The sequence below is a fragment of the Rissa tridactyla genome, chromosome 1 (assembly GCF_028500815.1).
Source record: "Rissa tridactyla isolate bRisTri1 chromosome 1, bRisTri1.patW.cur.20221130, whole genome shotgun sequence".
Taxonomy (NCBI): domain Eukaryota; kingdom Metazoa; phylum Chordata; class Aves; order Charadriiformes; family Laridae; genus Rissa; species Rissa tridactyla.
Genome location: NC_071466.1, coordinates 100,020,590 through 100,029,680, shown reverse-complemented (window position 1 = coordinate 100,029,680; position 9,091 = coordinate 100,020,590).

Genomic DNA, 9,091 nt, shown 5'->3' with positions numbered 1-9,091 from the left:
TGTCCCCTGCAGGCACAAGGTGCCTTGAATGGATTCGGTCCTTTTGCAAGAAACCTTCAGGCCTAAGCGTAAGTCACTTCTGCTGTAAATTATTGCCTGCTCTGCTGGGGACTCAGTAATTTCCTTGAGAAGAAAATCTAGAAACACAATCAGTAATTTTCAAGTAAAAGGCAAGGGACATATAAGAAAAGGAATTCTGCGATTCACAAATGAATTTCCACTTACTTAGAAACTTTTCAAGCCATTGGTTGAAGATATAAAAGCATGGTTAACAAAGATAAACTACTGCTATCCATTTAGTTTCAGCTCTAAGCTAGCTGATTTGGGCAGGTCACGGGAACTCGCCGTAGCAATGTGGAGCTCAGCAGACTAATGCAGGCAACGTTGAGCCTCACGCTGCTTCTGCTGCACTGCTGCCAACATTGGTTTCGAGCCAACCCCTGAATGTTCTCATCTGCTTGTGGCTTTCTGGCATTGCAGCACAGCAAAGCTCCTAGCAATAGCACTTACACAGCACCATGCAATTAGCTCTGCAGTTCACTGAAGAACTTGAGCCTGAATCAGTCCTGGAGAAGCACTGATCTTGAGAACACAAAAAATAAAAGGCTTTTCCCTCATTTTTTTTAACTAGTTCTTGGTAAGCATTGTCCTAGCAGTAAATAATTTCTTCTTGTATGACTTGTTCGTTGATCGTCATTGTAGTTCTTGCCTCTTGTTTCCTTTTTATGCCTATAATTATGCTTTGTCATTTAAAAAAAAATTGAAATACTGGAAATATACCAGTCCCAATATTACTCCATCTGAAAAAGCATTTAAGCACACAGAAGCACTGCTGCCCCAGCTGGTACAAGTTTTAGCCCTAATTATTATCTGCTACAGGAAATAGTATAGCGATATAAAAGCTCTTCACATGTTTCACTGTGCTCTGATTAAAAATGTAATTAATTTTTTCCAAGTTACTCAAAAATAGTTGAGGTCTGAACAAAAAGTGCTGAGAATCCCACCGTTTATAATCCCTGGCACCATCAGTTGTACCCTCCATTGAGCTTGCCTGGTTCTGTTGGAGAGGTGACAAACAGGAACATGTTCCCCAGCCAACTCACTAATGGTCAGTTAAAAAAAAAACAAGCAAACCAAAAAAACCCAACCTGCAGACCCGGAGCTGAACAGAACTGGTTTTAGAGGAGGCAAAGAGAACACGGAAATAGTATCTAACGTGTAAATAGCACTGCATACGGTAAATTGAGAAGTAACCTGGAGCTGCAGACAAATGGAGAAAGGTGTAAACATGTGTTAGAAAACATATGTACGTGAGCCTAAGTGCAAGAAGTAAGGGGGGGGGGGGGGGGGCGGGGAGAAAGAGGAGCGAAGGAAGAAACCACCAACACGAGCATCGTGTTCTTCCTATTGAAGGACTCCAGGTGCTTACAACACTGTAATATCCCACCACCACCACCAGCATGAAACCACTGACCTTAGGAACCAGAGGAGCAGCAGAGGAATGACCTAAGAAGTGTGTTACAATTTTACTTGTATTATTCCTATTATTGTGGCTTTTCCTGTCTAGAAGCACTCTACCTGCGCTATCGTTCTTTGCTTCTCTGTAATAATCAGATAATGTAACAGTGATTCTTGAGTTAGACTATTATTTGCATTATACTAACAATAGATTAGCGTCTAAATATATATACACACATACACACACACACACACACATATATATATCTATGGTGTACTTCCTCTTTGTCTATAAACAAGGCTTTGAATGTAAGAGCGCTCCAGCTCCTGCTTGCAGCGCACTTTCTCCCTGGTGACCCAGCAGGAATGGAAATTTGTGCCTCCTCTACTACCAGCCAAGAACTGCAAGAGACAACTTCTCAGACCCTTTTATCGTGTATCCCTTTCCACTTCCCGACTGAGGTATTCTTCCCCCTGCTCTTTGAGTGAACTGAGCCTCTTGCCTATGACAATATCTTGCCTGTTCTTCAGGTAAGCTGTGGGAGCAGAACATGAGGATGCACAAAATGGCCCTACAGGTATTTGCCTTCATTCAAACGTGGAGCCAAATAAACCAATTTATTTACAGATTTGGAAGCACTCTATTTTATACAGGGTGCCTGTGTCTATATAAGTGACTGCCCTCAGGATCATGGGTGTATATGCATGCCCTGACTACGCACCTTCTCCATGTTCAGATGGCTATGTTACCTGCTGGTTTATTTAGAGGCATTACTTGGCAAATGCCATTCAGAGGCTGTTTGAGGAGCCTCGCCGTTCATTCCTCACCCCCCTTACAACACTCCCCTTTCTTGGAGAAAATAATGACAACAAGGCCCTGAGGGTCATTTTGGCAGCCCAGATACCATCCTTTTCAGTTTCCTAACTATTGCAGTCTAGACCTTTCCTCACTCCTCTCCCAAATGCAGGATGGTCTGTAACCCTCTTTGTCCAAGTTCTTTTGTTCTGTAAGGATAGCCAGAAATGCTGGGGGATTTTCAACATTTTCCAGTGTGTGAATCATTTAGAAATGGCAAATGGCTCACAGGGTCTCACATACACAACTAAACCTCGCTGATTTCCCCCATGTTTGCATGGAAGAATGAGCGAATTGCCCAAGGGTTTTTCCAAGCAGCTGTGTGGAAGCAGCACTGAGGAAAATGATCCCCATTGAGCAGGAGACAGAGAAGTGGTAGGAGGAAGGGAGAGCAGGCTGCTGCTGAGATGGGCGGGCCTCGTGGCTTGGCCCATGTTTGCCCAAAGCTCACTTCGGCATAGACTGCCGCTCTCTGTCAGGGGAGCCAGGGTCCCGTCTCGCTCTGCTGCACACGAGCACAGGAATTCAGGACCCTCTCAGTGATCAGAGGCTTTCACCTGATGATGGCACCATCCCTGGGATACTATAAGCAAGAAAGCGACCTCTCCCACTCCTTCTTTCGACAGTAAGGGAGGGAAAGGGAATGACAAAAGTTTGAGAGGTTAAAAGGAGCCAAGAAAGAAAAAACGCAGAGCGAGCCCTAAAATAAGAGCCTCTGGAGCTGCAAAACCCAAGCCCACATTCAGAAGAAAATCCTTTCAGGCAAGCTTAATCAAAGTCTCCTTGTTCCCGGAATAACAGCCCTGTCTACAGAACTAAGTTTTTTCCCTCCACTCAGAGATGACGGCATACAGTAGATTTTCTCGGCGCCAACCCCGCAGCCCTCATTTGCTCGCTCTCCACTGTTCTCCACGAAACAAATTGCAGCTCTGTTCAGTGCCGCTGCAGGGACAGCCCCCATGGCACAGAAGAGCTCTTCAAAGACCAGGACGCTTTAACTTTTATAAATATACCGGCTTCCCAAACAGAGCCTTTTGTGTCTCTCACTGCATCCAGCATCTTGCGGCTGGTCTCCCACAGCTGATCTCATGTCCCTGGCAACTGGGAGGTGAGGGACATGATTTCAATGGCTATTCATGCTTGGCTAAATACACTTCCCGCTAGCAGCCATTAAATCCTGGTCTAGAGACAGGAGACCCAACACTCAGTGTATCTAGAGGGGTATTTATTCAGGCGAGCTAGAAAAAAAGTCAGAATGGAAAATAACCTTTCACTCACTTTGCTGCTGTAGCCGACGGGTTCAAAGCAAAACGAAAGCAAACCCCTTCTGCAGAAAGAATGGAAAACAAACGTTTGCCTCCCCTTTGGAGACCACTGCCCCGTGACTCCTCATGCTTCTGTCTTTTATAATCAAAGACACTGCCCATAATTACTCTGCTGTTGACCAGTATTAAAGATCAAGCAATCTGACATTTATTGTGGTAAGTGCTTTATCCTGACACGGAGGATTTTCTGATCTGGCTTTTAATCCCCTTCACTTGAAATGCACAGAGCTCTTTATCATCATATAAGCGCATGTGCAAGTATGTTATGGTTAAACCTTTTTTACAAACTGGTAGCTCAGTTTGACAGGCAGGGTTGGGGGGCAGAGCTACCCACGGGCTGGCATGGCTGAGACCCTGACTCAGGTTCTCCTGTCCCTGGGATCACAGGTACTGCCCTGGTTCCCCTCCAACTCACTCAGGAGGTGTCTGTCTCCTTCAGCATGGACCAAGGGAGGCAGATCTGTGGGGCAAAATACTCCCTGCCAAGGCCTCCTTGGCCTCACTGTACACAGCACCTCGGGGAGGAGGAGGAGTTTGCTTCGGATGACGTTTTGTTTGCTTTCAGGGACTGTACACCTGAGACAGACCGAGGTGCATTAGGTGCACATCTGTTGGCTGGCTCTCAGCCAAAAGCAATCCAGTTTGGATCCGTTGAATCTCCCCTTTGACGTGAGGCAAAATGCTGTAGCTGGGGATGACCCCAAGAATTGCTTCAAAAGCAAGTCAGGAGCAAAATGCAGCCTTGGACAAAACAACGCTGCTTCTGTGTGCCTCAGTACCGCTGGAGAATTGGGGTGGAAGGCTGGTAAAGTGAACCCTTCCTGCAGTCTCTAGGAAAAGCAATACAGACAGGGCTTTGGGGACTGAGCTTTTGCCCAACAACCATCTCCGGCTCATGCAATTGCTGGCAAAGCCAGGCCCTCTTCTGCTCTGAGGGCTCTCAAGCTGTTGATGAGTTCAAAGCAGGGCCAGGTCTTCTCCTTTCATTCACAGCTCAAGGTGATTTCTGCTTTCTGATATTAAAAAGAAAAATCATCCCCTATTGGTAAAAGCAGGAGCTTAACTACTGCTCCCAGTAGCCAGTCGCCCTATGCGCAGGACTGCCACCACAGTACACAGTGTTGGCTGAGGAGGAGTTGTTTAGCAAACAGCTATTACAGCCCAATACAACATTTGTAATTCTGTACCAGTAGAGCACCACTTGCATTGGCACTTGCTTTCAGGGATAGTCCAGTATATCCTGTAGGAGAAGATCAGGATATTCAATGCACAGTGCAAAGAGCTGATGGCTCAGACATGTAGAAGCAGCAGATGCCTCCACCTGGGGCAGAAAAGGGTTTGACCACAGGACTTTTTCTGAGGGCCACTTCTCTGGGGACTGTGCATGTTTGAACTAAAATTAGGGCTAATCTATTGATCTTTTGAGTGTGTTGAAAGGCTCACTGTCGCAGAAGAAGAAAGGACCTCTTGCAGGGGTCATACCTGTGCTGAATGAGGAGTTCTTCCTGAGTGGTTGTTGTTAGTTACACTCTGAGGTAGCTTTTGATATCAAGTACATAAGCTATACTGTTCTCTAGTCATCACAAGAGGGTTGCAAAGGCTTGGTCAGGCCTGTTGTGGTGATTTCATTGGCCAAAAAGTCCTGTAGACTCAAAGCTTCTTCCACACAACTAAACAAGTGATGATTTTGAGAAACACGAAAAGTGTCTGAACCTCATAATTTGCCTGGGCTCCACACATCCCTGTTCACTTCAACAACTACAGCCCCGGCCTGAGGGCACCTCTGCACACACCCAGCAACTGCTTTGGAGTGATCTCTTCTGCTCTACTGACATCCCCCCCACTGACAGCTCATATGAACAATCTGTGAGGGCTCTTCTCTAGAGTCCTGGGGTCCTGTTTCACGTCATTTCAGAATCACGGAATCACGGAATCTTCAGAGTTGGAAGGGATCTCTAGAGATCATCTAGTCCAACTCCCCTGCTAGAGCAGGATTGCCTAAAGCACATCCCTCAGGGCTGCATCCAGGTGGGTCTTGAAAATCTCCAGAGTAGGGGACTCCACAACCTCCCTGGGCAGCCTGTTCCAGTGCTCTGTCACCCTCACTGTAAAGAAGTTTTTCCGTGTATTTGAACGGAACTTCCTATGTTCTAGCTTGTGCCCATTGCCCCTTGTCCTGTTGCTGGGAACCATTGAAAAGAGCCTGGCTCCGTCCTCCTTAAACCCACCCTTTAGATACTTGTAAACGAAAATGGGCCAGGAGCACAGCAAGTTCAGGTCCTGATGGGCTTCCCTGTCACAAAACCCACGTCCACATACAGCTCCAGCTGATGCTGCTGAGTGCCCTTCCCTTGACAATTTATGTTTCTCTTCCTACGTCAAGCAATTTTTAAGCTGTTTAAGGGTTTGGTTTTCCTTTTCGTTTTATACCAGTTTGGATATTTTTCTTCAATTTTTCCTTTTTCCACTTATTTTTTGGTAGCTTCTGTTTGCTGGGGTTATTTCATTTATTTTGGCAGGATGTTTTATTGTGCATCATTTTTTGGGGTGTGTGTTCTTTTTCCTAGTAGTTTTTTGTAGGATTTGTTTCTTTACTGCTGGCTTAATTTTTGTCCTGGCTTGTTTGTGGGACTTCTGTTTATTTATTTAGGGAGGGATTGTTTTTGTAGGGATTTTTGGCTTTCTTTTTTTTTTGTCAGTGTTTTTCTTAACAGTTGTCTGAGGATGTTAATGTATTTGGAGTTTTTTTGAAGGTTCTTATCCACTCAGCAAGGACAGGTGCAAAATCCTGTTCCTGGGGCAGAATAAACCCCTGCAGTGACATGAACTGGTGACTGGCTGGCTGGGGAGCACCTCTCCTGGAAAGGACCCTGGAGGTCATGGTGGACATTAGCATCATAGAATAGCTTAGGTTGGAAGGGACCTTAAAGATTATCTGGTTCCAACCCCCCTGCCATGGGCAGGGACACTTCCCACTAGACCAGCCACATCCATCCTGGCCTTGAACATTTCCAGGGATGGGGCATCCACAGCTTCTCTGGGCAACCTGTTCCAGTGTCTCACAACCCTCACAGTGAAGTCTGTCTTCCTAATATCTGATCTAAATCTACCTCTTCCACATGAGGCAGCAGCACGTCCTGGCAGCAATGAAAGCTGGCAGCACCCTGTGCCTTGTGGACAGGAGCAGGTGGGAGATGGAGGGGTGGGACCTGGACAAGCTAGAGAGGTGGGCCTGAGCAAACCTTATGAAGTCCAACAAGGCCAAGTGCAAGGTCCTACACTTGGGTCGGGACAACCCTCACTATCTATACGGGCTGGGGGACAATGTGACAGAGAGCAACCCTGTGGAAAAGGATTTGGGGGTACTCATGGATGAAAAGCTGGACGTGAGCCAACAATGTGTGCTTGCAACCTAGAAGGCCAATCGCATCCTGGGCTGCATCAAATGAATTGTGGCCAGCAGATCCAGAGAGGTGATTCTGCCCCTCTACTCTGCTCTTGTGAGACCCCACCTGGAGTACTACGTCCAGCTCTGGAGCCCTCAGCACAAGAAGGACATGGACCTGTTGGAGCGAGTCCAGAGAATGGCCACAAAGATGACCCGAGGGCTGGAGCACCTCTCCTATGGAGACGGGCTGAGAGAGTTGGGGTTGTTCAGCCTGGAGAAGAGAAGGCTCTGGGGAGACCTTATAGCAGCCTTCCAGTACCTGAAGGGGGCCTACAGGAAAGCTGGGGAGGGACTGTTTGCAAGGGCATGTAGCAATAGGACGAGGGGCGATGGTTTAAAACTAGAGCAGGGTAGGTTTAGATTGGACATTAGCATGAAGTTCTTTACTGTGAGGGAGGTGAGACACTGGAACAGGTTGCCCAGTGAGGTGGTGGAGGCCCCATCCCTGGAGACATTGAAGGCCAGGCTTGATGAGGCTCTGAGCAACCTGATCTAGTTGAAGATGTCCCTGCTTGCTGCAGGGGGGTTGAACTAGATGACCTTTAAACGTCCCTTCCAACCCAACACATTCTGTGATTCTATGATTCTATGACTGTCGCCCTCTGCTTGGCACTTGTTAGACCTCATCTAGACATGGCCTCCTGGTTAGAGGTCCCAGTATGGGAAAGACATGGCCAGAACGGCAAGTTTGAGGGAGGTCGGGGCAGAAGCAGTGGCCCCATGGTTTGCTCAACCCAAGGAAGGGGTGGCTGGGAGGGGTGGATTTGTAGCACCCTCCAGCACCTATGTCTGAGAGAATGGCGCTGGGCCCTTTGCAGAAATGCACAGTGGGGGAATGAGAGACAGGGGGCATACACGGAAACTGTGGGGATATATCTGGATGGATATAAAGAAGAAAAAGAAAATCACCCAAAGGCTATTTAATCATTTAAATGAATTTCCCAGTGAGGCTGTGGAATGTCTATCCTTGGGGCTTTCAAGACTCAATGAGACAACACGTGTGAATCACTTTTTGAGTTATAAGGTTTGTCTAGATGATATCTGCCACCCCCTTCCTGCCTGAATAATTTTATGATTAAGGATTTTACCTAATGATTTATGTCACATAGTGATCCTGCCAACTAGTGGATTTACATTGCATTTTGATATTCCTTTTTTAAAGTATAATCTGAATTTGCTTTGACAAATGCTTGGCCTTTCATCTTTTACATTGTGTCCCATTTTTCTGTTCATTAAAATTATTTCAAAACATACTCTACACTTCTGAGATTTAAACAAAATTCTACTTAATCTGTTTTTAAACATCTTTTATTGTGTTGTCTTAATCTGTAGAGCTGTATTGTCAATGAAATGCTGTTATAAGTCATTATATAAACATTAAAACTGTTTTCAATGCATTACACTAAAATATTTCCCAGTAACGGGGTAAAGATTTTATTTTGCTGATTCAGGAGAAAATAAGAGAACCAAAATCTTGACACTCGGAAAAAGGAGAACCTTGATTGCTCTCGTCACAGAAAGTTGAAACTGCCCAGAGCTTCTCTTTTTCTTTGAAACATAGTCCTGTGATTAAACAAAACCCCATAACCAAATCAATCACATAACAAAGGCACTGCTGAAAATTAATAAGCCAATCGACAGTAGGACTTAGAAGCCCATCAGATAGGTCTCCTGTATGCTTGCAAGCAAGAAGAGGGATGGTGGCAGAGGCCAGGAGAGCTTGCAGCTGGGGTCCCCTGCCATGGCCCGTGCCGAGTGGCCATGCTGCCCGTGCAGCGCTGGCTCGGTGTCACTGCCTGCCACCTGCCTGCAGCCACAGCTCAGAAACAAGCCCTCTGAGTCACTGCTGGATGAGGAAGTAGGAGGAAGGGCTGGCTGTAATGAACTCTGGGCCTGCTGTTCAGTCGGGCCCATGGACTAGAGTAACCTTCCAAAACCACCAGAAACTGAGAGCAGCTGATTGAGGCAACGGTCAAAACCAGCAGGAGTGAGAAATAAGGGCTG